The sequence below is a fragment of the Hesperophylax consimilis genome, chromosome 30 (genome assembly GCF_061612785.1).
Source record: "Hesperophylax consimilis isolate HC1 chromosome 30, BYU_Hcon_1.0, whole genome shotgun sequence".
Classification (NCBI taxonomy): domain Eukaryota; kingdom Metazoa; phylum Arthropoda; class Insecta; order Trichoptera; family Limnephilidae; genus Hesperophylax; species Hesperophylax consimilis.
Genome location: NC_142865.1, coordinates 3,440,491 through 3,455,200, shown reverse-complemented (window position 1 = coordinate 3,455,200; position 14,710 = coordinate 3,440,491). Strand labels below are relative to the sequence as shown.

The window sequence follows — 14,710 nt, the reverse complement described above, 5'->3', positions numbered from 1 at the left end:
TGCCTCGACCATAGTTCGCACAAGAATGATGACGTCACGTTTTCAAATTTCACTTGAGGCCATACGCGAGCACAGCCGGTTCCAATGGAACCGGTATGGGGAGTGGGGAATAATACGCTCTTAATCACTTAGGGCAGGTCTACTAATATTCATATGTCTATGGATGTTATAGTTATATTTTTTTTGAAAAACAGCGCTGGACAAACATACTTTTTTTTTATAAAACAGCGCCATCTTTTGGACATAAAGCAACACGCGCTATTATTCGCGCGCGGTGGGGTACAGCTTGTAATTAAAAAAAATGGTTGTCAAATTAGAGAGACTATCAGAAATTTAACTTACAAATGTTGGTAAACTTGAAAATCACGAAATCCGTAAAAAAATTGGAATAAAAAAAATACACATTTCAAATATAGAATTACATATTAATTAATTAATCAAAATAAAATGTTCTGATAACAGTTAGGTACCTACTTTATCATTTATCTGAATTATTATAAACAATCTGTATCAATTTTGAAGATTACACTAAATTCTATTTATGTTGGGTAAGTATGGTACTGTATATTATCTGGCTGTACAAAAAAATTAAATAACTAAGAATAATAACATATATTATGTACATTTGTATAAATGTGTTATATACCTTCACTGGCTTCGATGCCCTAAAAGAATAGAGTTTAAGAGAATGGCGCCAGCCTATATATCGGAACTATGTGTCTGACAAAACTTAAGCAATAGACAGCTTACTTTAAGATCAGCAGATCTAGATGTTAGTAATCGTTTAATCGAATAGTCTAAGCCGAAACAGCTGTAACAATAACAAAAACCAAAAAATACGTGCAGAACTTAATAATTATTATTGATATTAATTAAATTTAAAACAAAATTAAATGGAGTTCTACGAATTAAACACAAAAAAATTATTTAAAAAATCTTACTATTCATAAATCGTAACTTCTTTTCAATATTTTATGATAAGCAATTTCTGAAAATTTCCGGTAATTGTTTGGTTTCAGTTGCCTCCTTATTGTACCTTTTTAAAATGTCTGCTCAGAAGATTATCATTTCTGAGCACAAACTGCCTCCTGTTTTATATTATGTTTTAGTTTTAATATTCTTGTTTTGTCCTGTCCTTCACTTTTGTCATCACTTTGTATTAACAGTGTATTTAGTGCTATAATATTAGATCTGTATTGGGTAAGGCACACTGTAGGAATAATTTTAAGGACCACTAATACTGAATTACTATTTTTATGTTTGTTATAGTTAGGCGCACTTGAAGTGAAATGACACTAAACAGCGCTATATAAATGGCATGTTATTATTATTATATATTTGTACAGCGCCCTTGAGGTGATTTTGTACAAACCATACAAACATTATTTTGTATACCTAGTCATATTCTAGTTTTTTCAGGGTGAAATGCCTAAAACCAAAAAAAAACCATATTCAAGTTTTTTACAACGTCATTGCACTATTTCACCAAAATACGCTACAAAATTCCTCAGGATGATATTTATTTCAGAAATATTTACAACTTATGTCTTTACCGGGTCACGTGACGTAGCAAACCGGATTACAGAAAATGATTCCAAGAAGTGACTAAAAAACTAAAGTATATTATTATGTAAGCATCTTTGTGCCGGTGAACTTTTTGTATGCAATTTAGTATTCGAAGCACGCGCCGCTTGTTTCATTCTATTCCTAGTTTAGCCCAAGAGCAAGGTCTTTTTACCAACGGATTGAAATGCTATTATTTCTTGGAAGAGCATTGTAACTGGGTACTCCACAAATCAAACTAACTAAACAACTAACCATCACGCCGTTTCCCCGCAGTGGTAGGCAGAGAGGACGGACCGCCAAACAACTCGTTCTTGGCACACACTCCTTGCCTCATTCATACATCGTCTAATACATACTCTTATATTATTCTGACTCTTGACATGGTCCGACTCGAGATCTGATTCACTTGGTGGTGCTATGTCTTCCTCGGGCGTCCCCGACTTCTGCTACCATTCGCATTTGCATCATATATCCTACTTACACTCTAACTAAAGACATAATACTCGCCTCAGAACAGAAATCTTCTAGTGAGGCGGGTTACTTTCATGTTTGTAATTTTGATCATGTTGTTGCAATGAACGCCCGGGTTGCCGGCAATTAAAAAAAATATATATAAAACAGGAGGCAGTTTGTGCTCAGAAATGAGAATCTTCTTGAAATGAGAAAAAAGAAGTTAAGATTTATTATTTATTTTGTTTTTAAAGCCTGTTTTAATTCAGCCAAATTCTGGAAATTAGTAAGAGCTGAGGGAAGTCTATTCCAGATGGGCGGGCCTGTTAGCCTGCCTAGCCTATTAAACTATTAATCTTTATTTCCTTCGTCCTACAAAATGACTATTTTAAGACCCAAAACATTATTTCATTAAAAATTCGCTTCAATCCTTAATCCTGTAAAACTCGGGTCCTCCTGCATGGAAAAATCCATCTGTCGGTGGTATCTTTGCTACCTCCGTATGCACAGCTTCACAAGGCAGCTAGAATGAGAAATCTATACAGGATATTGAATTGTTTGCCTATAAACATATGTATCTATTATGTATAGTGAATGTAATGCACATTTTAGAATGACTGATGAGTTACTTGAAAACGCTAGAAGAGTCGGAGTCAAACATCCGATAACCCTGTCGATAAAGCAAACGCTAACTCAGTACTCAGTCTGTTTTATTATTAACGATATGAGAAGACGCCTGGTCGGCCATTGTTGTGGGAAATGTAAAACAAATAACAAACAAAAAATTTGCAATAATAACAGGCAGTGACTGGGGAAACAATGGCTTTGCTGAACCAAACGGCACATTGCAGAATGATGCTATCAGCAAAGGAACGGGCCAGTTAAAAGAAAGCAGAAATAACAGCGAACAAAAAAAAACTTTAGTAGAGAGGTTCCTAATGCAACAAAACAATTTTTAGGAAATTGTAACAGTCTGAAAATGGAAACGGTAACGGTCAAAATATGAGCGTGCTTTGAGAGTGTCAGGACCTAAAGCCTGGAATGGACTGCCAGATTTAAAGCGAAGCTTAATGCTTAATTAATGGACTATTTTGATTAATCTTTATAACGAATCGGTGTACATTATGCATACGAAAAAAATGTTGTAGATAAATTGAAGGTTTTCCTATCATTTAGCTTGAGTAGAATACAAATAAAAAATCGTGCAGCCTGGTTCGCCTAGGTTTGGGTGAGCAGGATGGCGCTGTACAGGGAAAAGAGATGGTGTAGTGGCAAGCGTAAAAACGGTGCGCTACAATTACTAAATAAAAAATATAAACGTAAACTACTAAAACAAATATTTTTTCAATAGAAATGTATGAACGCGTAAAGGAAACAACTTTAAAAAATACAGTATTTATAGCGAAGACTATTTTTTGCTTTCTTATAAAATTATTTAAAAAATAAATCAAACCAGTTTTGCGCTTGAAATTGAACGTTTCTAGACTCCGTTTGTCAAGCGATTTTAATGCCTATTACATGCAATATAAAGTATACCAAGAATATACACATTTTTGGCTTGTAGCTTCCTATTAAGAATGATCATGACTCGACAGAATTTAGGGCTAAACTTAAAACTCACCCTTTTTAGACATAACCATAGATCAGTCTCTCTACGCAGATAGAGAAACAATAGAGCGTGTTGCCTTACATCCAACAGATGGCGTTTTTTAAACAAAGCATTATTTACCTATCACAGGTGACATCTATATAATATAGGTATATAAAACATGCGTATTCGAATGCAACCACCGTGTGTTTAAATTTCAATGCAAACTGTGAAAAACTTTCGGAGATATAAGATATTGGGTAAGGCGCACTGTAGGAATAATTTTAAGAACATTACCTCTAATACTGAATTACGGTTTTTAAGTTTGTTATTGTTATGCGCACTTTAAGTGAAATGACACTAAACTGCGCTGTATAAATGCCAAGTTATTATTATTATTATTGAACAAACGAACATTTACATTTTCATTAAGGCGATGCCATACGTAGTAATGCAAAATCATGTGTTTTTGGTTTGAAAATTTGGTCGAATGTTTCAGATGCTATAATTAAATACTGCGAGTAGAATACATCTTGAACTTTGAAATAATCGAGTATTTTTTGTATAAGTCTTTTTATAAGCCCAGAAAAAAATAATGTAGGCCTATGAAAACTGCTTTAAAGTTCAAAATTTCCTACTTATGAACCCATTTTCGGTTATGATTTTATTGTTTAATGTGGCAAATTAAGTAATTTATAAAATGATCGGAAAAAATTAAATATTTATGTCTGAACATCCACAAAATAAAATAAAAAACACTTTTTGGCCATGTTTTTTTCTTGCATAAATCAAAACAGGCGGATGGTGTTAAGCGGGAATTTAAACCTTATCGCCATCTACGTAAGGGTTGTTATTGATAGCGGCTCAATTTAAAATATTACACGACGTAGTTCATCGCCTTAATATAGATTTTAATGCTTTTCTATACTAAATCAATTCAATGTTGGACCATCAGCGGGAAATTGGAAAATAATCGAACTATTAGTGGCTCTTCGATTGTTTTAGAGCTGTTAAAATTCGAAATGAATTATTCGGCCGGTTGTTAACTGGACGCGTTCGAGTAACGATTAAATTATTAATTTATCGATGTTGACTAAACCTTGACCGGAATCGTTTGATAAAGTACCTACTCGGATACGTCAACGCTCGCAGTATACAATAATACTTTTTGAAACGATAACATTTTCATCGGCCGTTCATCATAAATTGTCGTACATTGGGATTGGCGTAGGTTTAATTAGAAATGCTTATCAATGTTGTTTGTCAGTGTCGAACGTAACTTGGAATTTAACCCCTAGAGCAATTTTGGGAGATATTTCTCCCAGCAAACAACCGTAGTCTTCTTATACTTCTATACATTTCTCCCAGCCTCATACGGACTAATAAAATTCATGCCATCTCATTTTGTAGTCGGTGAGATAATATGATTTTAAACAGTGTAAGTAAGTAAGAGAGAACACCCCGCTTACAATATGAAAATAAAAAAAATTAACACATACTCCAGTGAAATATTTTAAATAAATATATTAAACAAAATTTAGCATTAGTTTTTTTACACAGGGTGTCCGGGGGTAAAGTGCGCTAACTTCGGGGGAAACATGATTTTAGAAGTAAAAGAGGTGAATAACTTTTTTCGAAATTCCAATGTTTATGGGTAGTTTTTAGCTTAAAATTTTTTAATATTTTTGTATGGGAAAATAAACATTGGAATTTCATTAAAGTCACTTATATTTTTTACTTCTAGCATCATGTAGAATCACCTCCCGAAATTAGCGCACTTTACCCCCGGACACCCTACCCTGTATACAATGAAATAGTATAATATAGTTACAATAATTTTTTTAATATCTTTGTATAATTAAATTTGTGTTAAGTAAAATTATGTTTTTTTTAACTAACTAACCATTACGCCGTTTCCCGAATGGGTAGGCAGAGAAGACGGACCGCCAAACAACTGGGTCTTGGCACACACTCCTTGCCTCATTCACATTCATACATACTCAAGAATCTGATTCACTTGGTTGTGCCATGTCTTCCTCGGGCGTCCCCGACTTCTGATACCATCAAGTGTTAAGTGGGTAATTACAGTTTACACGATAAAAACCAACGGCAAGCGACTTCAAAAACTTAATGCATTAACATTGCAAAGTGGTACGTATAAATTTGAGATATTTAATAAAACACTACTCGTTTTAAATAGAGCTAAAATCTCTCGACAAACGCTTTAATTGCATTTAAAGATACACTGTGATTTTTATCATGCCTATAACATATTAAATAACAGAACAAAACGTGTTTTTAATAATTTTCGGATGCTTGCTTTGCGATTTTCTTCTATCGAGGTAATTTCATATAATTAACGTTTCGGCATAACAAATATATAGATATTTTCTTATAAAATAACACATATTTTAAGATTTGACGAGAATTTTGTTATAAATCGGTAGAAATTGGGTATGCGGGGGGCTTGGTTATAAAATGTTAGAAATCAGCACCGCGTAACTAACATAGAACAAGAAACCTTGAAACTGATTGACCAAAAGGAACAGATACGATTTCATAAAATACACATTCATAAAATAAAAAAAAACATATGAATGAATCAATAAATTAACAACGAACATAGTCGATTTGTTCCTCCTTCTTAAATCCTTCATAAGATACGACCACCAATAAACCTTGACGTATATCAGCTATTTACCAGCCAATGTCAGTAGGAAACACGACACACTCAACCGAACCAACAAGCACTGAAGTAATTTCACTGCTGTTAACAATATTGTAAAACAAAAACCAAAAAAACTTATCTATATATATCTAGATACTTGTGCCTGTAAAGAATGAATTAATCAAACGATGGAAAACAGTTTTGCGTAACTAATAACAACTAACAACAAAACAAAGCAAATAAATCAGATCTCACAGATCAACATCACTATCGAAACATTTTAAAAACAACATCACAACACTAACGAAACAAAACACAACCACAAAAGACTAAAACAAAATTTTAAGAGTTTTAGAACAATGTTTAAACCTTTGTAAAGATTTTAAAAGCACGAAATTGTATTATATTATACGTCCGTACTCCATAGAGAGCCAAGTTGCACTGTTCACTGTTGCATTGGTTTGGTCGAGTGAGTTTTGAGATTTGCCATTACGTTCTTAGCGCGTTGAATCTCTCGCGAGTTGACGTCAAAAGGTATTCGAGTGCAATTCCGGTCTAGATTCAACAGTAATCTGTCGAATGATATCTTTGGACGAGGTGGATGTTGCTTAGCAGCTCGCGTTGAGATGTTTTTTTTTAGTTTACCTGTCGAGAGAAGCGAACCAATGGCAAGAAAACCGTGTTACTTGTGGATTTCTTGCGCAGTGGATGAGGTTAATGCATTGGTATGCGTATAGCTAGAATGGCCACTTCTATTTATTTGTACCCGCAATTGCTTCATACGAAATTTTATAGCATAGTAATGATCAGAAGAATCCATTTCTAGCCAAAAAAATACCCTTGAAAATTCAAGTCTATATGTCTATGAAAGGCGATTTTCAGCCCACTGTGTGCCGCCGGTTTAGCCACGTTACAAACCCATATTAACCCTTCATAAATATTTATATTGTAATTACTTAATGCAATATATAAATATATTGCGGAGGAATACCTAAAATTTGAAATCTGTGTTTAGTATATTTACAGAGATATTTTATTGATTAGAGACGATGTTCACTCAGTTGACAGCACCGGGAATGTGAGGTTTAAACTACTAACTTACTGGTTTGTTAACCCGAAAGATACAGAGTAGGCTTTAAGGCTTTAAAAAATACCATTGAAATTTCTAAAATTAATTAGACTTGAACGAAATAAACAATTTAACTTCGTGATCGTGGACGCAAAATTGCGCTGTGCGCCAGCTGATTCTATTTTCATAATAACTTGCCTGTTTTTTTTGGCAAAATTATGTTTTTATTATTTGTACGGTTTTTCCAGTTTACATATTTATAATAGCATACAATCTACCATTCGTAGTTTATCATAATTATTATTATTAATTATTAGTTTATCAAACACGACGTCTAATTTTTGATCAAATCTTATTGTTTAAAATCCTACAATATCATACAAAATTTTACAGCATTCACATTTTTAGTAATAACCTGAAGAAATATCGATATGAAGTAATGCGTACGATCGATTATTAATATGAGAGTATGGAATGTATCGGGAGCATCTCCTATCCTCTTCCTATTTTCCTCTTCATCTCCCCTTCCTTTAACCCAAAATTTATTTTAAGATATTAAAACTTCATTTCCAATTAACTTTAGCATAAGAAACTTCTGTGGCTTGACTTCAGTTAACTTGTATATTTATCATTGTATATTATGTAAAAGCTGTTTGTTTCTTACAAATAAATAAATAAATAAAAAATAGTAGCTAGTTATATCCAGAGAAATATTTTTTTATAGTATGTTTAAGGATACACCGGCGAACAAGATATCTTACTTATAATTACGTTGATAAAATAAGATTACTTACAGATTTAAATTCTTGGGTTACTTAAAAATACGTATCTAAAAGGTAATTTATTGCAAAACCACGCATTACCGAAATACATAAGTTCGTAAAAATCAGGTTTTTTAGGAAGTTTCTGAGGTTTCCCTAATGTTATTTTTGGTACTGCGTAGTTATATCTTAAATGATAATACTTTCATTAAATTATAGATATAAAATGACAGACTAATTAATTAATTACGTCGCGTCGTCTAATTTATTATTTTGTTTGAATAACACGAAGAGGGTCATTCTAACATTTTTCATGTCAATGGTTTGAGAGAAAAATACCGTATTATTTGTTACAATGGAAATAAAGAGAGGTTACTTCTGTTCTCCGCGGAGCGTTGGCCACCGCCACAAGCACTAGTGGTGTAGCGGTGATGTGGATGGTGTGAAGAGTCGGGGGCAACCAAGCCTGATCGGGAAGACGAGTAGAGAAGCGGTACATACCTGTGGAAGAGGAAAAAACCATTAGTAAACAGCAGGTGACAAGTATGTTACATCTACTAGAAATAAAATTCAAAAACAATTTCATTTCAACGACATTCCATTTTTTCTCATATCTTCAAAGCACGCCCTTCAGGTAAAAATTGAAACCGTCTTCATGGATAGGGCATAGAGGGCTACCACACCATATAACTCCCTTGATCGTACAGGGACTAGTTTCTGAGTTTTACGCAAGCACATTGTAAGCTTACTTTTAGAATATAGGTATATATTGATAAACGCCCTATTGGGCTTTGACATAATGATTATAAATTAATTCGAAAAAAAACAGGAAATAACGTAAATAAAAATATTTTAAAAATAAAGCACATGATATACTTGTTGAGTTATTATCATACAAACTCTAAAGAACCCTTTAAATTTATATAGGCCGAGGCTATTCGGATCGGGTGAGTTATTCGGATCAAGCTAAGCAATATGGATATATCTCGGCTATTGTAACCAAATGACAATAAAATAATTTTGACATAGCGTCCCCATCTACCGTATGTCATAATCATAGACATATGAATATTAGTAGACCTGCCCTAAGTGATTAAAAGCGTATTATTCCCCACTCCCCATACCGGTTCCATTGGAGACGGCTGGGCTCGCGTATGGCTTCCCGTGAATCTTGAGAATGTGACGTCATCATTCTTGTTCGAACTAGCGTCGAGCTATGGTCGAGGCATTTTATGAAATAACACGGCAAAATAGTGGCTTGTGATATGAAAACTTGTAAAAATAGATGTGAAAAAGAGAATAAACCCAATTGTCGTATTACATTCCATATGTAAGCATCATTTTAAGCTTATTCACGTCGTATAATATGAATCAGTTGTAGAAACATATACTATCACATCGAGCCAACATTGGTCGAATGTAGCGATTCTCAAGTGTGCGCATCGTTGTTACTGGGAAGTAAATTATGAACACTTATAAAAGTGTATTAACTAAATACGTAAACAAAATATTCGACTATGAAAATAGAAGAAATTTTTTTTTGCTGAATTTGGACTTCGCAAATTTGTTCATAACGTGGTGAGTAATTTGCGCTCCCATGTAAAAATGTCTATTCATTCAAAAGCAGATTTTACTTTTAAGAACTAAATGGTGATATTATAATGCGAGATGCCTATATACTGTCAGATTGATTTATTGACGAATCACAGTCAGCTTTACCCCCTTCGTTCTTCAACAGTTGATTTTACCCCTCACCTTTAATTTCTAGTCTATATATTCATATGTCTGTGGTCATAATAGTAAAATTACCGATATTACAGATTGCGTGGGTTGACTGCTAAAAATCGATATGTGTGAAGATCGTACAAGTTACGTCTCAAATAAATGCCTGATGTAATATTGTTCTCTGCGTTCTTAGTGTTTTTTCTGAAAAGGTAATCTATTCAGTCATGTTCATATGTTATATATTTATCAATCAAATGCACAGTAAAACAGAATTAAAGCGCAATAAATTTCATTTTGTATGTTTTTGTACTTTACTTTGAGTAAATATCATATTAATAAATGTGAGCAGTATACTAAAATGATCATATTTTAATGCTTTTAAAATTCGATGCGTTAATTGTTTTATATTTTTATTTGAAACAGAACATGTGAAAAAGACGACTCAATCATGGTCGAAAATTGCAATGGATGAAACCGTTAGGAAAGTAAAATCCGGTGAAATGGGATTACGCAGTGCTGCTGAGAGCTACGGAATTCCATACACGATAATTTTAGTTGGCACATCCTTTTCAGGAGGATGTGCCTACTAAAAAGAACTCCCGCGTTGCAAAGGTGCCAATTCTTCATAGTACATCTCCAGTAAACGTTTCCAAATTGCGTAAAAATGCTGAAGAAAAAATCGCTTCGAACGCAAAGGAAATCAAAAGATCTCTCGCCAAAAACCACCCAAAATTACAGTTCAAAGGAAAAGGTACCCCGGGACTTAAAGTTAAAAAAAGGCTTCAAGAAAGTGGTTTTGCATTTATTGCAATGAAGCTTTTGTACATCCTCCAAAGGAAGATTGGATTCAATGTTCTTCTTGCGAAGAATGGTGCCACGAAAAATGTTACGACGAGAAAGTTTTTAATAAAGTTTTTATTTGTGCGGTGGGTAAGCCAATAAGAGTGTAATAAGTGTCATGATACTTTCATAAAAGTTATGGGTTCTAAAACCTATTTTTGGTTTTTGTTTTTTTTTTCATACTTAACTATTTTTTCGGGTTTGATCCGAGTAGCCCCACCACTGATCCGAATCACCACATATATATGTGGTGATTCGGATCAGTGGAGAGGTCTTCAGTATAGTCATATGTTTTTTCAAAGTTACTTTATGTTCTGATCATTAAAATTAATACATATAAAAAATGTCAATGCTTAATATTAAATAGTTTTTTTTTCCGAAAATGCATTAGTTTTAATTTTTTTTAAGAAAACATAAAAAATGATCCGAATAGCCTCGGTCTACCCTACTAGTAATAATTTTAAAGTCTGTGAATACTTGAACATATTATTGAATAAACAATTATTATTTTATTAATAAATTGTGATTACTCGTTATTTGCATTAACTAAAAAGTGCTGAACTTAATTGTTTTTGAATGTGTCAATACAGAAATCTATAACATCAGCGATATCGATTAGTTCAATGCCCAGTATGTGTATTCTCTGAAAACAGAAATGAACACGAAGTTATTGTTGTGAAATAACATTTGCGTTGGTTGCTTCACACATGTATTGAAATAAAATAATAAATAGTTCCAATAGTTGTAAATACTCTCAGTGCCAGGTACCTGGTGAGAAACCATCGTACCGCATCGAAACATTTTTTTTAAAGCTTGGATGGGTATCAAAGACAGGAACTAAAAATGCAAAATGGATGCTAGCGCTATTTTCAAATGTTTTCTTCTTTGGGCACAAAAACTGTACATATGTGAGGGATGCTTAATCAAAAAAACGACTCGTTTGTATTAAATAATCATAATATTTTGCTAATTTATAAAGACTTGACACTTCTATTTCATATCTATTTTCTTATGTTTTCCCTGTTGGTCTCTGCTTTTATATACCATCCTTTACTCTTGCATTGTACATTGTCATAAATCTCGTGTCGCTTTGTTATATATTGGGCGAAGTCCGTTAATTAATTAATAAATAAATCTAAGACTTATTTATTATAGTGACTTGCGACTAAAGATCGTAACTACTGACATAAAACTAAGAATTATATCTAGTGGCCTATAACTACTGTCATGACATATATATTTACATATGTAGAAACTTACTACTAACGTTTCACTAGTTCTAAAAGCTGATATTAATCTTCTAGCGAACGATTTTTTTTGTTTAAATTTATCTAACTAATTCCAACTTCGGACTCAAATTACTCGAAAACGAATTCTCAAATCAGTTATACAGGAGTTATCGCACAAAATCGACTCCAAATGAGATGTAGATTCACCAGTTTCCCACTTGTAGTAAGAGTTTCCGGAAACCGTGTATACAAAATAATAAGTAAAAAAATATATTAGTGTCGAAAAAGGCCGACCCTTTCCCTACAAATTACTAATGTAGCAATTAGTGCCATCTATTGGTACCTCTATTATTTAGTACAACTTAAGTAGCGAAAACGTAATAATATTTTGGCTTTATTTCATATAATAAGGAATTCCAGTATTTTTTTAAACTATTTTTATCATGAAGTAATAATATTTTGGCTTTATTTCATATAATAAGGAAATTCCAGTCATTTTTTAAACTATTTTTATCATGAACTAATAATATTTTGGCTTTATCTCATATAATAAGGAATTCCAGTCATTTTTAAAACTATTTTTATCATAAAGTAATAATATTTTGGCTTTATTTCATATAACAAGGAATTCCAGTCATTTTTTAAACTATATTTATCATGAACTAGTGGAACCCGCAATGCTTTGCTATTGCTAATGTCTTTGTCGGGCGTCTCTGACTTCTTCCACCATTTACTGTATACCACAATGTTACTGTTAAAAAAACTACATTACATCGACTTTATATCTCATTCCGCTACAGAGTATTTATTTGCCTATTGCGTTAAGTATTTCTCGAATGTCCCCGACTTTTTCGTAACCACGTAACCCTGTGCACGACAATGCATACAGCAAGTATCTTCCTCTCTGGTGTAGTGAATAGATTTCAATAGCCAGGTACATCGCAACTACCTTCATTTCCCAATGGGGATACCAGTCGCACTGCGTCCGGGCAGTTTAAGAGGAAGCTACAAGCCAAAAAGGTTTATATTATTGGTATACCTTATATTGTAGGTAATATGCATTAAAATCGTAGGACAAACGGAGTCTAGAAACGTTCGATTTCAAGCACAAAACTGATTTTTATTTATTTTGTAAATAATTTTATAAGAAAGTAAAAAAAGTTAATCAAGTGAAACTGTCACATATAATCTTAGCTATAATACTGTATTTTTTAAAAGTTGTTTTCTTTGCGCGTTCATACATTTCTATTGAAAAAAAAAAATTTAGTAGTTTACATTTATATTTTTTACTAAGTAATTTATTTTTTTAATTTGTATTATACTCAAGCGAAACGATAGGAAAACCTTCAATTTATCTAAAGCATATTTTTTGGTATTCATAATGTACATCAATTCGTTATAAAGATTAATCAAAATAGTGATTTAGCATTAAGCTTCGCCTTAAACTCTTTTACGAAATCAAATAAAAATAATGATAACGCATAATTCAATATAAAATAATTTTAAATTAAACAGGTTATATCGGTCAATGAAGATGAGATTGAATTAAGTATTTTGACATTTCAAACATTGAAGGTTTTTACATGTGGGTTTGTATGACGAATCGAGACGTATTCAAAAACTTGTGGGATATCAGATGTAACAAAAAAGGTCAAAGCAATTAAAATAAAGGAAAGTAGTGAAAAAGTGATAAAAAATTATTTTTTTTCAACGATAAAAATCTCTCGACAAATGCTTTAGTTGCGTTTAAAGATACACTGTGATTTTTTGTTCACGTCTATAACATATTAAATAAAATCGAACAAAAGTCTTTTTGATAATTTTCGGAGATTACTTTGCGATTTTTTTCTATCGGGGGAATTTCATATAATTAACGTTTCGGCATAACAAATGTATAGATTTTATATTAAAAAATAACACATATTTTTTTGGAACTTACAACACTTGAGGAGTTAACGAGAAACTTGTTATAAATCAGTAGAAATTGGGTTTGCGGGGGCTAATTTATTTATATTATACGCCCATAAGTTTTACAAAAATTTGATAAATGTAGTAATTTAGTGGAACTGTAATCAGTAAGTAAAATTTGCTGTTAAAATTATATGGAACACATGCAGAAGAATAGTATTATGCTAACCGTAATAATAATTATCATTATTGAGGTATGTTACTATAGCCTTCTTGTAACTATATTCAGTGCAGTTGAACACATCTAAAAGTTCTGCGAAAAGTATTGCCAACTGCATGCAATATAGTTACAAGCCAGTATCTAAATGACTTAGTCCTGATGTAACTAACTTACAATCGCGACGTTATCCGCAGGGATAGGCAGAGAGGTCAGCCGGACTGCCAAACAACTCTGTCTTGGCACACACTCCTTGCCTCATTCACATTCATACATACTCTTCTGTTAGACTCAAGTATCTGTTCACTTGATATTGCCATGCCTCTACATGCCCAAACCCCTTTCTTTATCTTACTCATTTTGTTTATGTGACACATCGCAAGAGCACTCTTCGTCTGTAACGGCAGGGGAACTATGTCGCCACCCGGTTGGGCAGAGTTGTGAGACGGTTTAAGGTAAGGGCTGTAGGAAGGGATTTATTAACGCGGGACTTGAAGAGGCCCGGATTATATGAAGGAGCAAAATCAGATGCCGGTAGCTCGTTCCACAAACGAGCCGTCTTACACAAAAACGAGTCGAAGAAGAGGCCCGTTCTCATAAAGCCAACAACAACTGTGAACGGGTGTTCCGCTCGGGAATCAATACTGCTAGCTCCATCAAAATACCCGTAGATCAGACACAGCATGCCC

General features: G+C 33.1%; 1 protein-coding gene across 2 annotated transcripts in view; it reads right to left on the bottom strand.

The window, feature by feature from the left end:
* The window catches only part of LOC149409528 (serine/threonine-protein kinase MARK2-like), a 357,017-nt gene that overhangs the window by 139,476 nt on the left and 202,831 nt on the right, over window positions 1-14,710 (bottom strand). Inside the window, exon 1 of one of the 2 annotated variants that reach the window (XM_089649590.1) lies at window positions 6,642-6,699. The exons of the other annotated variant lie outside the window; for it this stretch is intronic. The gene's annotated coding sequence lies outside the window, so the exon portion shown is untranslated. Of the gene's footprint in view, window positions 1-6,641; window positions 6,700-14,710 lie in introns of those variants that run through there. 2 annotated transcript variants of the gene reach the window in all.